Source organism: Leptosomus discolor, chromosome 15 (genome assembly GCF_034619465.1).
Source record: "Leptosomus discolor isolate bLepDis1 chromosome 15, bLepDis1.hap2, whole genome shotgun sequence".
NCBI classification, from domain to species: domain Eukaryota; kingdom Metazoa; phylum Chordata; class Aves; order Leptosomiformes; family Leptosomidae; genus Leptosomus; species Leptosomus discolor.
The window spans coordinates 6,702,695-6,720,531 of NC_141405.1; positions in this window are offsets into that span (position 1 = coordinate 6,702,695).

The window sequence follows — 17,837 nt, forward strand, 5'->3', positions numbered from 1 at the left end:
CTCAAGGCTTCATCCAGCCTGGCCTTGAACACTTCCAGAGATGGAGCATACACAGCTTCTTTAGGCAACCTGTTGCAGTGTCTCACCACTTCAGGGTGAAGAACTTCTTCCTTGTATATAGTCTAAACCTGCCTTCTCCCAGCTTCCAACCATTACCCCTCGTCCTGTCACTGCAGGCCCTGGCACAAAGTCCCTCCTCGGCCTTCTTGTAGGCCCCCTTCAGGTACTGGAAGGCCACTAAGAGGTCTTCCCAGAGCCTTCTCTTTTCCAGGCTGAACAAGCCCAACTGTCTCAGCCTGTCCTCATAGGAAAGGTGTTCCAACCCTCTGACCATCTCGGTAGCCCTCCTCTGGACTCGCTCCAACAGCTCCATATCTGTTTTGTGTTGGGGGCTCCAGAGCTGGATGCAGTATCCCAGGTGGGGTCTCACGAGGGCAATGCTGCCTGAATTACTCTTCAAGTTACAATTTTTAAAATGTGACTTACCCTCCAGGAACCCCACAGTTGTAAATTAAAGGGATTCAGAGCTCCTGTGTGGCCATGTCTTTTTTTTTTTTTTTAATTATTATTATTTTTCTTTTCTGTTTTTTTCTTAAAAGTGTTTAAGTGTTGTTCTACTTAGTGCTTTGTCACTAAGCATTTGTGACTTGGCCAGCTGTGTCTCATTTGTAAAAGTACCTTAGACTCTTCTATACTTAAGTGCTGTTGTTTGTCAATAAAACTCTGACTTTTACTTAAATTGCTTTTGACTCATTCAGGTACTCTTGAGGTTGTGGGAGGTTTCGAGTAGGCAACAGTTGGACTTTTATGCTGATTCCTGGCACTGCAGAGAGTTATTTTTTTTCTTTAACCACATACTTTTCATGTTTTGTTTCTCCAGTGCCACTGGCAGCTGCTGTGATGTGACCCCCAGCTCTCGCTCGTCTCCTCCCACTGTACATCGCCGAGTTGAAAGGAGGAGAGAACTGGTGCGGTCTCAGACACTCCCACGGACTACAGGAACACAGGCCAGGAAAGCGCTTTTTGAGAAATTTGAACAGGATGGTGGAAAGTATGTCACACACCTTGTCTCCAGAATGGGTTGGCTAATGGGAAACTAATTTGTCAATTATTACCAGCAGAGGACAGCTGGGTGGGAGGACTCTCTCAGTGTAGGATTTTGAGCTAAGAGACAATATGTGGTCATGTGTGGATAGCTTCACTGACTTCCCAGGCTGAGCCCTGGAAATTCACCGCTACAGATTCCTCTGGCTTTGGAGTTCTTCAGCTGAAGAAGCAGGTATGTTTTATCAGGAAAGAGTGCTGTGAAAGCTGCCTTCTCCGTTACTATAAAAGACTGGGAATATAGCGACTTTCTGTTGCCACTTATTAAGGAACAAAAGCATGGACTATTCCTTATGCACAGCGATGGGGGTATGATTTAAATAGAAGAGGGCTTGGAATACTGGCTTTAGTGAAATGAAAATGAGTTTTTCTTGGAGGACCAGCAAGTTGAAGTTTCAGCAACGTGTTTCTCAAAGATCACCTGGACAGGTGCTGACTTGGGCAAGGTTGCATAGATGTTGCTGACAAATAAGTTTAAGTTTTTCTAGAATTTAATTTAATCTCATCTCTGTTAATTTTCCAGAGGAAAAGGAGAATCCAGAGCTAAGCTGAAGAGGTCGCAGAGTTTTGGGGTTGCCAGCGCTAGCAGCATTAAACAAATTCTGTTAGATATATATATATATATATATAGGATACAAGGTGAAGACGTGTTAGCATTTTCAGTGTGCTTTTTTTGGGAGAATTTTCCAAAATAATATACTCAAAGTGAATGTAAAACATGCTAGACAATGAGCTAACTTCCTCAAGATCATCAAGTTCTGTGTGGGTAACACAAACATCATGGTTTGTATGGGCAGCACTTCAAGACAGTCAGTGATTGCATGAATGAGATTCTGTATGTCTGTCAAAGCAATGCATTAGTGTTTGTCTGAAAGCCTACATTTTTGTGCTTATGGATGTAGACTTCAGTATAAGCTCACATTTTTTTTTCTTAGTTTCAGGCTATTATTTTTGCATTCTTATTATATAGGGCAAGATCTGAATAACATTTTGCCAGTACAAGGAGACTATGGCCCTTTTTCTACACAGCAGACCAAAATACTCTCTACTGGTATTAGACAAGGGAATTTGTAGTAAATGGTTGAGGTTGAATCCCATGGTGTTAATGACCTAATTTCTATGAGGTAACATCAGTGTAGCTAAAAGAATTCAGCAGTTGAGACTTTTGTAATTTTACCTGGCCTTAAACTGCAGGTGCCAAAGCAATTTCCAGGAGAAAGAAAATAGTACAGGCTTTTTTTCTGTAATATGTTTCACAACATTATTTTAAAATGTTCATTATTAGTGCTAAACTCTAAATTATAGTATTCACAAGCAGAACTAATGAAAATTACTGTTAGTTGCTTACCAGAAAAGCTGGGGCTTGAATTTTATATGACGGAAAAGCAGTGTGAGACAAAAGCCCGAGTACGTTTCTTTTGAATGTGGTGGTAGAAAGTAACAATAAGCGTTTGTTCCAAGAATCTGATTTTGCAGTAGGCGTTAATTCTTCCTATATTTCTACTGATCTGTGTAAACAGGCATTGAATTGGGCCTTACTGAAAAGCAAAGCAAGCAAACATAGTCCTTATCTAGTGTTATTCACAGCCACAAAATGAACCATTCTTCCATTATAAATACCTCACAGGGATAAGCGGTGTCCTTGGTTTCTGCAGATACTGGTGCTTTGGGCCTGCTCCAGAGCTCACTGACATCGACAAGATTCTTCCCAGTATTTTCTTCCTGGGCTTTGGATCAGGGTCCTTGACTGTATGTCTGCTTTGCATCTGGTCATTTCAGGCAAAAAGGCTTTAATTGCTGAGTGTGCTGTTTTGTTTTTTTTTTCCTCAGAATACAAATAATATAATGGATCTACAAAGAGGGGAAGAGAAACATAAAACCTATGCTCTGTTGCTTTGGTTAGTGGGATAGAAGGATAGAAAACTGCAGTGAGCAAAATCAGCTCTTCCCTCTTCCCCCATGCTGCATTAACATGCATATTTTTTTCATCATGACAGCACATTGATCTCCAAAACTTCTCCTCAAGCTGGAATGACGGGATGGCATTCTGTGCTCTTGTGCATTCTTTCTTTCCTGAAGCTTTTGATTATAATAAGCTTGACCCAGCTAATCGCAAGCAGGACTTTGAGCTGGCCTTCACCATGGCTGAGTGAGTATCACATTAGATCTCTGTGAAGTACTTCCAGTTCAAGTCTAATGTGGCTGGGCAGCAGTAAAAAGTTTAATCATTCTTCTTGTAGATCCTGTATCACCAGCTTACACGTGTCATGCCAAAAAAAAGATAATAAAGCTCTGCATAGAGAAGGCATAGAACAGGTGACTCGGCAGTCTAAAATCAGAGGTGGTTTTATGAGGCACAGGATAGTTCATGGAGTCCTGGGTTCAGGTCATTCATCGTCTTCAGGCAGTACTTGAATTCTGCTTTCTCACCTCTGTGATTCTCACTAGTCTTAGCACTGACACTTGAGAAATCGGCCTCATGAGTTATACTTGGACAGAAGAGGAAAAAATGCTACTTCTTTCTGGGTTTTGTTTTGTTTTTTTAATTATTTTATTCAAGTAATGAATGATTCTTAATGATTTTGCCAATATTAATTGTTAAAAAAGACGTTTGAGTTCATAGAGCACAAGGCATCCAATGTTTACTAACCAACAGTCCATAGAAACCGGATATACAACTGGTATTTTCTTAGCCAATCCCACCTGCTTGATACCAAATTTCAACTTGAGGCATGTTAATATATCCATCCAGTCTCTCTGGAAAAACTGTGACGCCCTGAACGGCAGGGAGCAAGTAGATTAACTTTTGGAATTGGGTTTTGTGGCAGGGTTCACATCTCTCTCCGTTTCTTTGGTTAAACAAGAATAAAGGTTAAATTCAGTGTAAGTAGAGTTAGATCAAGGCTGAGAGCTGCTCAACCTGGTAACTGCATTTTTGTAAAACAGAGCTAATACCCTCAGTCACACTGACCTGATCCTTTCTGATGCAGTATACCAGGCAATTAAATGGTAACTTGTTTATTAAATTCATCATGAGTGTGAACTTGTCAGCTAGAAATAGTAACTTTCTGAACCCAGTATCAACATGATTCTTACTTACTGTTTTATTTGACTTGTGTAACAGTAAACACTCCATGTGGTATGCAGCTGGGTTTGGTACACTTTCCAAATACTAACAGGATGTGGGAATACATGGCTAGTTTCCTGCAGCTTCTCATACAGCTTCAAACATTGGTACCACCACACTGAAGCTCTGGGGTTCATTCAGAGTGTTTTTTTTCTTTTTTTTAAGTAATAACTTACAGAACTGGATTTGCCATTTGCCATTCCAAAGAAAAGCTTTGAAAATTCTTAGCGTAATGTTGGCTCTCCTTATTACAGCCCCTAGCAAAGGAATTCATTTGGGAATTACAAGGTGTTAATACACACATATCTATACGTATATATAAAAAAATTTTGTTGCTTGTCAGTGAGTTGAAAGAGATTCTATGACACTTTTAGGTGGTTGATCTCTAAAGGAAAACTATCCAAACTCTCAAAGGAAAGTTGCAGTGTTTTTCTATCTCAGTAAGTATAGGGGAGAACAAAAGACAGCATGCGCACAAGAGTAAGAAACATTAGGTAAGAGTATCTACAGAAATTACTACTTCATAGGTGTGATTGCCTTTAAACTAACTGTTCTCTTCTAGTGCCAGAAAAGGCTTTTCTCTGTTATTGCTGTTCACCTCAGTATGAGCTCTGCTGATCAAATTGCTTCCTGCTCTTGTGATTTTTCATCTTGGGCCTCAGCAGATCTGTTCCTTTCTGTTGGGCCAGATCTCAGTCAGGCTTCTGCTCTCCAACCTGATCATCTGAGACTGTTGTCCAAGTCACACACACCTTGAAGATATGGAGTGGTGGAGAAGAAACAGCCCACAGCCACGTGGGCCTTCATTGGCACATATCATCTCTTCTCATGTTTTGCCATTCTTTTGGAGCTTCCTGTGTAATAACCAGAAAAACTCGTGATTTGCGAACTCGCATGACCTTGCTTACTGAGACTTGGACAGGGGAATGTGAGATTGGGCTACATGCTACAGATATCAGGGATGTGAATGGGAGTCAGTAGATGAAAAAAACCCAATGACCTACAGGGCTTTGGATCAGATCCCAGTATAGAGGAAGGAGGAGAAAGAATAGGAATATTCCATGGTCACAAAAATAATCTCCAACCTGAGCCTGACCATTTCATTGTGAAATGAAATCTTGCTGCTAAACCTCAGGATTTCTCTAATGCCTCAGTGATGCTCAGCGTGATCAGAGCGGCAAATGAGTCTTGGAAGTAGTTACAGGCCTTAGATTTAACTCTTGATTCACTGTGTCTGTTTCATTATTGCTACAGGAAAATGGCTCACTGCGATCGTCTGATAGAAGTGGATGACATGATGGTGATGGGTCATAAGCCGGATCCCATGCGTGTCTTCACCTATGTCCAGTCTTTATACAATCATCTGCGACGCTTTGAATAAAATCATTGACACCTCTCCAGCCAGAAGGGTCAAGTACAGTGTGCTAGTGGGAAGAGTGACATTTTGCAAATGGAACGCAGTGTTATTTCTTGCTTTTTACTGTCCCTTTGCTTACATTCAACTGCATGGCTGGCTGACTGAAGTGTTGCTGAGCAGCGCCCGAAGTGTGGATCACATCAGCATGTCAGTAAGACAGAAATATGTTTGGAAAAAAAGACAAAAACATAGGGAAAGGTAAACGCTGTCATTTTGGTGCTAGTAGTAGGTTGGACTTTTAATATTACTGTGTTTAAAGGTCCCAGGAACCTAATTTGCTGCTCGTATATCTGTTAGGCTGGGGACACAGTTTTATGCAGTGACAGGCAACTCTGCTATGAAGGTGTTCCCTCTTAAAATGCAGGTAAAACTCCAGAAGGTAGCACCTTCAATTCCACTTGTCCATTGAACATAGCACAAAAGAAATGGCATATGAACAAGGAAATTTCCATTTCACAAATAATAACCTGAAGTACTCAACCACTAGGGCAATACTGCCTCTCCTCCAACTCTGCACCCCACTCTACCGTATATGCACACACACACATGCCTCAAACAGGCATTGTTCTGTTCTTTTAAAGCAGAAAGAGAACACAGGCTCTTAATGTGCAGACTGGGGGGACAGATAACTACCATGTTACATAACATTGTTCATCTGTAATGATTAAATCTGAAGTGATTTGCTTAGAGGCTTGCTAAAGCCTCTACTGGCAGTACTGGATTAATTTCTTGATCACAAAGGATAGCAACAGGTGGGGCTGTTCTGTGTATGACATTGTGTGTTTGCACGATTGAAGATTACAGGAAAGGGGGGCAGCTAGCAAGGTACAAAATCGTTTTAACAGTTGCATAGAAGCAAGACTGTAGCATGCTTTCATCCAGACTCTGGGTGACAGCAACTCTCCAGTGTGGACAGGAATGAAGCCTTTATGATTTGCTGGGTCCTCATGCTGACACTGAGGTGGACAGGCAATATGCTAAAAAAAAGTATGGAAGATGGGGTTTTGAAATGCTTTGGACTAGCTTCTGTTTTCAGTTAAATTAGCATTAAACCCACAGTACAGTGGGATTATTCCAGATTTACTGGACAAAAATGTCATGTGTCACCCTTTCTGGTTTTCTCTTGGATAAATCAACAGAGCTTTGTTTTCACATTGAAAGTTAAAAACAAAACCACTAAAAAAGCATACTTGAAAAAAAAAAAAGCCTATTAAAATTATTTCTTTCCTAAGAACAGGCTCATAGAAAGTAAAAAAAAAAAAAAAAAAAAAAAAAAAAGCCCCAAGCCCTCTGCTCACTCTAGAGAATGTTTTTTAACCTGCATTTGTGCTTTTTGTAGCTATTTATAAAGATTACTTTGGTTCTGTATTCATGACCATTTATAATAAAATATGTCAAATGCTCTTCAGATTTACTGCTTCTCCTTAGAGTGAAGTGACAAATAACAAAGTAAAATCAGTGAAAAGAACCCAGAGCTTTTGCTTAGAAGATTTTTGTTCTAGTCGTGATGCTGTGTGCTCTGAATTCAGTTTTAAAACCTATAGATGTTCAGTGGCATTTGGAATAGGATTTTAGTTCAGCCACCCTTTCTAGTGAAGTTTACTTAAGAAACCATGAATGAAGCAACCACTTTGTTAGCAGTCTCAGAAAAACAAATGAACGAACACCGAAAGTGTACAAAGGTGAAGTATAAGTTAACTGCTGAAGGTCTGGATCATGAAGTTCTGTTTGAAGTGTAGCTAGGCTGTTGCTATGACACTATGGAAACAGTTTGAAAGACTTTTAAATATACATCTTAATATAAGTAGCCAAAAGATACTTGGTCAAACTAGCAGGATCCTTGATATTGCTAATCTCACAGCTTTAATGCAAGTGGACAGAGGTTGGGTGGATTGTTCATATTTGTCATATGACTGCCATTGTATTCAGTTTTTGACTTTGTCTTGAATGACCATAATTCTGAGTAGTAAATGCGTGCCTGTTGCTCTACCAAATGCTCTGTAAGGATAAACACACTGTACTTGTGTTTTGGAGAAGCGATTAGAGTAAGCATGATGAGAAATCTGTCCACAACTGGCACACACGATACACATATTTACATTCTCAGAGCAGAATACCTCTCATTGACTAGCAGAGCGAAGTTCCATCCTAACTACAAGAAGAGGGACAATATGGCTTTATATTCACATTCCTTCACAGTCCCAGGTCATGGATGATATTCCTGTGTGATGTGAGTGCTAAAGACAGAGGTAAGTGCTTGGCCAGTTTAGGCCTAGTAGCAAATAATTATGTAAAAGAAGTTGTAGACTGCAAGATTACTGCCAAGTCACCAGAGGGGGGTTTACATCTTTTCTAATTTAGCTTGTTTTCACAGCTACCCAGAAGCTATTTGTACAGGTTTTCTAAAGTCTTCCCACTTCAGAGAGGTGAAGGTAAAGATAAGTGGTACTTGCCAGCAAACTGATTGCAGGGGAATGGAAGACTGTAAGCTGATTTCAGCTTCTGGTGGTTTGCGTGTAAGCAGATGAGGGAGATGGTGCTATGACACAATTTTAGAAAAAAAAAAAAAACCTACAGCTTTGTGCATTAAGAGAATATGAATAACCTTGACTATTAGATTGTATGATTAAATTAAAGTATGTAATCTATGCCCCCTGCTGGTTTTTTTAGTATTTTTAATTTTAAAAAAAAAGCAGAGTTTGTGTATATATGATAGAAAATGTGTTAGCATGAGTGAGAACAATATATTAAGTTGCCATAGTGTGTATTTTACACAGATGGACTGTTGCCAGCTTTTCCAATGTTTCTGCACTGTGTCTAAAATTCAGTACTGTCAAAGGTGGTTTACTGGCAACTTGATCCTACTTGTAAAGGCTAGATTAATTTGTTCTGTGCAAGATTTTCCAAATAATCTCAGCAGAGACATCACCTAGTTTTTAAAATTATGTTTGCATATAGCTTCCCACAGCAGGGAAGTCCTCCTCCTTGAAAGTACAGTAATTGGGTGGATGACTTTCATCGCTTCTCCCTTTGTGTGACATTTCCAATAAAGCGTTTAATCTAAACATATGCTCAAACCAGTGCAAACTCTTGGATACACGTCATTAGGTATAAAATCAGCCTACATGGTTCAACATGTGTCACTAACTTAAACCTGGCCTGGCTTACACAGATAGTTTTAAAGTGTCCAGAACAAAAATTGGCATTGCTTTAGGTAAGGTGCGCCTAAAAGGCACTTTTGGTTATGCTAAAATAGCTCTATGTCTAGATAAAGCCTCAGTGGAGTTAGTAATGCAGAATCAGAAGAGTTTGGGCTGGAAGGGACCTTTAAAGACCATCTAGCCCAACAACCCCCACCAGGAGCAGGGACATCTTTAGCTGGATCAGGCTGCTCAGAGCCCCGTCTGCCTTGGCCTTGAATGTTCCCAGGACTGGGGCATCAACCACCTCTCCGGGCAGCCTGTGCCAGTGTCTCACCACCCTCACCCTAAATTTTCTTCCCACTCTCTGGTCTAAACCTACCCTCTTTCAGTTTGCAACCCTTACCCCTTGTCCTATCACCACCCTCCCCGATCAGGAGTCCCTCCCCACCTTTCCTGCAGGCCCCCTTTAAGCACTGGGAGGCCGCTATAAGGTCTACCCCGGCGCCTTCTCCAGGCTGAACAACCCCAACCCTCTCAGCCTGTCCTCAGAGGGGAGTATTCTGGGCACTAGTGGAACACCAGAATTCAGACCTCTTACGTTAGCCTGCTTTGCAATTTCAGCAACATTGAAAGCAAGCAGTTGATGCTGCAGCATCAGCTCAGCCTAGAGACTTTCCCCACTTCGATGCTGCCACAGCAGTTTGGGTGACAGTCTAATCCTCTGAAGACTGAGACTATCTGTGTTATTTTGAAGGCATCTAATAAGGAACACGGCAACATATTTAATTTAGATCTAGTCTCGTGAATGCTGGTTATTTAGACTCGTCCACAGAAAACCTATTTTTCCACACTGAAGACTTGAGCCACTTTATAAATAACGAACCCGGTTTCTATATCCAGACACAAATTGCCAAGGTGAAGACCTGCTCCTTTGCAAAAATCCTTTGTAAAAGCGCCAGTACGGGCTGTGGGAGGTTAGCCGTATTTCGGCAGCGCCGAGGCCGGCGGTCGCTCACCAGCACTTCCCGCCAAGGAGGTGTCGCTTTCCCGCCCCTGTGCCCGCTGCCCGCGTGTAGGTCGCAGCGCGAAGTGTCTCCCAGCGCCGCGCTCGGCCCTGCCCGCGGGCCCGCCCCCGCCGCGCGCGCCGGCCTGTGGCCGTTGGCGGGAAGCGCGGCTGCGGGGACAGCGGTTGGCTGCAAGCAGGTGGGGCCAGGGGCAGAGGAGGGAGCTGGGGGGGCGGGGGAAGGTGAGGGGCGGGGAGGGGCGGGAGGGGGAGCTGAGGGGGCAGGGGGCGGGAGCTGGGCGGGCTGTTGCAGGCGTTGTGCTGCCCGCGAGGGACCTGGGCCGGCGCGGCGCGCGGCGGAGCCCCGTCTGCCGCGGGATCGTTTTCTCCCTTATAAACCGCTAGAGGTTCTCAGGAATTAACAAGCCTATTTGTTTTCATTCTTTTCCAACCTGTCCTCACTGCTAAGTTGGTTTTACCTGTGTTATTTGAAGAGTAGCGCACTGTTGTCAGCCTCGGAAGTCTACAATGATTTAACCCCTGAAAACCACCTAAGGTAAAAATAAAAATTTCTTATGTCATATAGTTCATATTGAAGGATCAGTTGTAAGTTTCGTATTAACAGATTAAAAGGAAATAACCTTTTTATGGTAAGTTAACCATGAGGAACAGATTCAGGGTGGGTAACTACAAATTAAATACTTTATGATGGTGTTGCTCACAAGTTGGGTCAGGACAGCACCAGATACTGGGTTTTCAGAATGAAACTGCATGGAGTCCCATGGGTCTCACAACAATGTCTTGGAGGACCGTCATTCAGGGATTCCTCACCTTTCAAAGTGTCATGGATTAGGGTTGGGCTGGCCACAAACGAATGGCAGATGCTCTTTATTACGTGACTGAGCACATTTTCAGAAACCTAACACATTAATTGTTCTCAACCACCATTCAGCTATCTCAGCATTTCAGTTTATTAGAAACCATTTTGTCATCGCTCTTTAATTTGGTCAGATTTCTAAAAGCCTTGGAATGTTACTGAGAGTACAGATAATAAAATGTTGTGGAACATGACTAATATGCAGCCTGATAACTTATTCTGTGACTTGCACTGGTCAAAGTAAACAAAGTTCAAACTAGTTTTTGAGTTCAGATCTACCTAAGTCATTGGAAAACTTTCAGTTGTTATGGAAATGGCTCCAGTTCCTGCTCCAGCTGTTCATGTGACAAAAATTACTGCTTTCAACTAGCTCTTTTTAGCATGTTATGTTAAGAAGCTGTTAAAAAGTACTCATTAGAGGGGAAAAACAAAAAAAGTACATCTAGTCCAAAGGGGGCCAGAATGTAGAAATCAAGGGCCAGCCCACAGGAGCATTGCTCTCTTGTACAAATAGTTGCAGACTTCATGTGTGCAGTACCATATAAATGGATTTACAGGTCTGCCCCAGTAGTGGTCTATGTAATTGATACTAATCAGTGTTCAGCCTAGTCATAGTTTTGCTTTGCCTCATGAATTGGGAGCATGCTGAGTGTCTGTGATCACAGCTTTCCATCCTCCTGCGTCAGTTAGCATGAATCATTCACTTTCCTTGCTTGCCTTGCGCCCCATTCTTTGCTGCTTCTCGAGTCTCTAGGTCCTTCTCTGAGGCTAATGGCATCAGTAATGTCAACCCTGTTTTCTGAAGCTTGTATTTTTCTTTGTCTAACTCTGAAATAGCTGCATTTTTCTTTAAGACGGTGTTTCTTCATCTGCAACCCCTTTTTTGTTCCTCTGGAGTACATGCAGATTTCTTTTTGCACAGCAGCTGGCATGACAGGCACTGTAGTTACCAGTTTTAATGATCACTGACAGAATTTAGGTACCGTTTGAAATTAAAGATCATCATTAACAGCTTTCTAGCTTTCACCGTGCTGTATTTGCAGCAATTGCAGTTGCTTCCCACTTTTCTGTCTTGGATCAGCTGAAGTTCTTTTGACCAATGCTACTTGCTGCTTTATCACGTTGATAGCTCTTTGAAGCTTGTTGGGAACTCTGAGCAACCCTGCTCTGATCTAAACTGGTAGGAGGGGGCACAGCTGTACCATCTGGCGTGCTACTCTTTTTGTCTCCCTCATTTCTTCTGCCTGGCTCCTAATCTCTTTTGTCCCAGGAAAGCTTATAGTTGCCACAAAGGTGGAGCATACTGCCAAGGATATTTTATGGCTGACATTTTGGATAGCTAGGTGTACTTAACACACCTTTCATTTGCTTTCGCTATCTTTACGCATTTCTGCAATAAATCGATCAAAAATTACTGCCCGAAGCTGTGGGAACTATCTCAATTAATGTACAAAGAATACGTTTTTCTTTCCAGGCAGATCTTAACCGGGAACGGCTGGAAGGAAGCGCCGTGGCTGCGCGGGCGTGCTGCCTGCCGCCGGTGCTGCGGCAGGAGGCTGCTGGAGGCGGCGCTGCCCTTCCCGCCGCAGCTGGTCTGCGTTCCCGTGGCAGCCGGTCTGTTGGCCTTCCGCGCTGTTCTGGGCCCCTTCCGGAACACTTCGTCACACATTTAGAAAGAAATGATGTGCTGCTGCTGTGGAGATTGAAGCTGGGACACGGCTGGGAGCAACGCCCCTCCCTGAAGGGGAACGGAGGACGTGGCCATTAGCCAGAGTTAGGCCTTGGGAGCAGCATCAGCGAGAGGTGTGTGAGGGAGAAGGGGGATGGTTTTAAGGGTACCTGTGCTGGAGTGTGGACAGAGCTGTGTGTTGCTGAGGACCAGCTGTGTGCATTTGGGGTGAGGATTTGTCTCAGAAGACTGCATGAGCGTAGTGTGAGAATAGGAAAATTGACAACCAAACTGCTGTGACTTTGCACATATTTTGGGCATTGGTTTCACCCTACATTAAACCATTATCCCGAATGTGCTTTGTTCTTTGTTCTGCTTCAGTCCTTCCTAGGCTTTTCCATTTCCTCATTTACCTGCTGTATTTCCTCCTTCAGTTTTTCAGGTGCTGTTTTCTCTCTCTTTTTTAATTTTCTAATGACCATTATATTTCTTTTTTACAACCTAGAGTTCATCCACCTCTCCAGCCATATTTTTAAAAGGTGTTTACTTCTCCAACCTATGGGAGAATATTTATATTTCATATTTGTTCACTTCTCATTTTTCTGTGACTGTCCATTTAGTAATTCCATCCTTCCTCACGGGTCTCCTTTTCTTTCTCATCTCCCTCCTATTGCAGACAACCCATCTTTTCCTCTCAGTTCCACTTTCAAGCCTCTTACCCTCTCTCCTCCTAGCTTCCATTCCCAAATTCTTCTGTTTCTTCCTTCTCCCACTTCAAACTCTCTCCCTTGCACCTTAGCAAATTCTTGGGAAGCCTTGAACGAGAAGTCTTTTCATACCAGTGTCATTTTGCAGGTAAAAGGGGCAAGAATTTTTCTCACCCTTATGGACCTGTCTTCTCCCCTTCTTGCTTCTGCAGACAAATACAATACTATTCCCATTTTTAGGTTTCACATTCCAAGAACTGACCCGCATTATATCCAGAAACTTTCCAAAAAACAATGGCCAGACTGTTGCAAGCTGTAGAGACGTCGGAACATCTGTTGGGCTTTACGTTGGGACGTCTCTTGGGCTCTACGTCTGGTTTTAGCTCATTTGCGGCTATACGTCCGGACGTCTTCTGAGCTCTACGTCGGGACGTGTGTTGGTCTCTACGTCGGAACGTACGTTGGTTTCTACGTCTGGCTTGAGGTTAATTTCGGCTCTACGTCGGAACGTCTCTCGGGCTATACGTCGGGACGTGTGTTGGGCTCTACGTCGGAACGTACGTTGGTTTCTACGTCTGGCTTGAGGTTAATTTCGGCTCTACGTCGGAACGTCTCTCGGGCTATACGTCGGGACGTGTGTTGGGCTCTACGTCTGGCTGTAGCTCACTTTCTGCTCTGCGTCGAAACATCTGTTGGTCTCTACGTCGGGACGTCTGTTGGTCTCTACTTCGATATGTCTGGCTTGAGCTCGCTTTCGGCTCTACGTCGTAACGTCTGTTGGGCTCTACGTCGGGACATCTGTTGGGCTCTACGTCGGGACGTCTGTTCGGCTCTAAGTCAGGACGTATTTAGAGATCTAAGTCGGGACGTCTCTTGGGCTGTACGTCTGGCTTGAGCTCACTTTCAGCTCTATGTCGGGACGTCTGTTGGGCTCTACGTCGGGATGTACGTTGGCTTCTACATCTGGCTTGAGGTTAATTTCGGCTCTACGTCGGGACGTCTGTTGGGCTCTACGTCGGGACGTGTGTTGGGCTCTAGGTCGGGAAGTCGCTTGCGCTCTACGTCGGGATGTCTTTTGGGCTCTACATCTGGCTGTAGCTCACTTTCGTCTCTACGTTGGAACGTCTGTTGGGCTCTACGTCGGGACGTATGTTGGGCTCTACAACGGGACATGTATTGGACTCTACGTCGGGACGTCTGTTGGGCTCTACGTCGGGACGTCTCTTGTGCTCTACATCTGGCTTGAGCTCGCTTTCTGCTCTACGTTGGGATGTCTGTTGGTCTCAACGTCAGAACGTCTCTCGGGCTATATGTCGGGACGTGTGTTGGGTTCTACTTTAAGAAGTCTGGCTTGAGCTCACATTCGGCTCCACGTCGGGACGTCTGTTGGTCTCAACGTCGGAACGTCTCTCGGGCTATACGTCGGGACGTGTGTTGGGTTCTACTTTAAGAAGTCTGGCTTGAGCTCGCATTCGGATCCACATCGGGACGTCTGTTGGGCTCTACGTCGGGACGTCTGTTGGGCTCTAAGTCGGGACGTGTCTTGGGCTCTAGTTTGGGAAGTGTGTCTTTAGCTCGCTTTCGGACCTACGTGCGGATGTCTCTTGGGCTCTACGTTTGGCTTTAGCTCATTTGCGGCTATATTTCCGGACGTCTTTTGAGCTCTACAACTGGACGTGTGTTGGGCCCTACGTCGGAATGTACGTTGGTGTCTACGTCTGGCTTGAGGTTAATTTCGGCTCTACGTCGGAACGTCTGTTGGGCTCTACGTCGGGACGTCTCTCGGGCTCTACGTCGGGATGTCTTTTCCGCTCTACGTCTGGCTGTAGCTCACTTTCGGCTCTACGTCGGAACGACACTTGGGCTCTGCGTCTGGAGGTCTGTTGAGCTCTACGTCCGGACGTCTCTTGGGCTCTATGTTTGGCTTTTGCTCACTTTCAGCTCTACGTCAGAACATCTGTTGGGCTCTACATCGGGACGTCTCTTGGGCTCTACGTCTGGCTTTAGTTCATTTGCGGCTATACGTCGGGACATCTTCTGAGCTCTATGTCGGGACGTCTGCTGGGCGCTGCGTCGGAACGTACGTATTTTCTACATCTGGCTTGAGGTTAATTTCAGCTCTACGTCGGAATGTCTCTCGGGCTGTACATCGGGACGTGTGTTGGGCTCTAAGTCTGGCTGTAGCTCACTTTCTGCTCTACATCGAAACATCTGTTGGGCTCTACATCGGGACGTCGCTTGAGCTCTACGTCGGGACGTCTTTTGGGCTCTACGTCTGGCTGTAGCTCACTTTCATCTCTACGTTGGAACGTCTGTTGGGCTCTACGTCGGGACATCTGTTGGGCTCTAAGTCGGGACGTCTCTTGGGCTCTACATCTGGCTTGAGCTCGCTTTCGCCTCTACGTCGGGACATCTGTTGGGCTCTACTTCGGGACGTATGTTGGGCTCTACTTCGGGACGTATGTTGGGCTCTACAACGGGACATGTGTTGGGCTCTACGTCAGGACATCTGTTGGGCTCTAAGTCGGTACATATCTTGGGCTCTACTTCTGGCTTGAGCTCGCTTTCTGCTCTACGTTGGGATGTCTCTTGGTCTCAACGTCTGGACGTCTGTTGGGCTCTACGTAGGGACATGTATTGGGTTCTACTTTAAGAAGTCTGGCTTGAGCTTGTTTTCGGATCTACGTCGGGACGTCTGTTGGGCTGTACGTCCGGACGTCTCTTGGCCTCTACGTTTGGCTTTTGCTCACTTTCAGCTCTACATCGGAACATCTGTTGGGCTCTACGTTGGGACGTCTCTTGGGCTCTACGTCGGGACGTCTCTTGGGCTCTACGTCGGGATGTCTGGCTTGAGCTTGCTTTCAGCTCTACTTCGGAACATCTGTTGTGCTTTACTTCGGGACTTCTGTTCGGCTCTACGTCGGGACGTCTGTTGGGCTCTAAGTCTGCTGTTGTCAACAGACATCCCGACTTAGAGCCCAACAGACGTCCCGACGTAGAGCCCAACAGACGTCCCGACGTAGAGCCGAACAGACGTCCAAACGTAGAGCCCAACACACGTCCCTACGTAGAGCTGAAAGTAAGCTAAATCCTGATGTAGAGCCCAACAGACGTCCCGACATACAGCCCAACAGACGTCCCGACGTAGACCCAACCGACGTCCCGACGCAGAGATGAAAGTAAGGTAAACGCTGATGTAGAGCCCAACAGAGGTCCCGACGTAGAGCCCAACAGACGTCCCGACGAAGAGCCCAACCGACGCCCCGACGTAGAGCTGAAAGTAAGCTAAACCCTGATGTAGAGCCCAACACACGTCCCGACGTAGAGCCCAACACACGTTCCGACGTAGAGCCCAACCGACGTCCTGACGTAGAGCCCAACCGACGTCCCGACGTAGAGCTGAAAGTAAGCTAAATCCTGATGTAGAGCCCAAGAGACGTCCCGACGTAGAGCCCAACACACGTCCCGACGTAGAGCCCAACAGACGTCCCGACGTAGAGCCCAACAGACGTCGTGACGTAGAGCCCAACACACGTCCCGACATACAGCTGAAAGTAAGCTAAATCCTGATGTAGAGCCCAACATACGTCCCGTCGTAGAGACCAACAGACGTCCCGACGTACAGCCCAACAGACATCCCGACGTAGAGCCCAACAGGCGTCCCGACGTAGAGCCCAACCGACGTCCAGACGAAGAGCCCAACCGACGTCCCGACGTAGAGCTGAAAGTAAACTAAACCCTGATGTAGAGCCCAACATACGTCCCGTCGTAGAGCCCAACAGACGTTCCGACGTAGAGCCCAACACACGTCCCGACGTAGAGCCCAACAGACGTCCCGACGTAGAGCCCAACAGACGTCCCGACGTAGAGCCCAACACGCGTCCCGACGTAGAGCCCAAACGACGTCCCGACGTAGAGCCCAACCGACGTCCCGAAGTAGAGCCCAACCGACGTCCCGACGTAGAGATGAAAGTAAGCTAAACCCCGATGTAGAGCCCAACAGATGTCTTGACGTAGAGCCCAACACACGTCCCGACGTAGAGCTCAACATACGTCTCGACGTAGAGCTGAAAGTAAGCTAAATCCTGATGTAGAGCCCAACAGACGTCCCGACGTAGAGCCCAACAGACGTCCCGACGTAGAGCCCAACAGACGTCCCGACGTAGAGCCCAACAGACGTCCCGACGTAGAGCACAACCGACGTCCCGACGAAGAGCTCAACCGACGTCCCGACGTAGAGCTGAAAGTAAGCTAAACCCTGATGTAGAGCCCAACACACGTCCCGACCTAGAGCCGAACAGATGTCCCGACGTAGACCCCAACACACGTCCCGACGTAGAGCCAAACACACGTCCCGACGTAGAGCTGAAAGTAAGCTAAATCCTGATGTAGAGCCCAACAGACGTCCCGAAGTAGAGCCCAACACATGTCCCGACGTAGAGCCCAACACAGGTCCCGACGTAAAGCCCAACACACGTCCCGACGTAAATCTGAAAGTAAGCTAAATCCTGATGTAGAGCCCAACAGACGTCCCAACGTAGAGCCCAACAGACGTCTCGACATAGAGCCCAACAGACGTCCCGACGTAGAGCTGAAAGTAAACTAAACCCTGATGTAGAGCCCAACACACGTCCGGACGTACAGCCCAACAGACGTTCCGACGTAGAGCCCAACACACGTCCCGACGTAGACCCCAAAACACGTCCCGACGTAGAGCTGAAAGTAAGCTAAATCCTGATATAGAGGCCAACAGACGTCCCGACGTATAGCCCAACAGACGTCCCGACGTA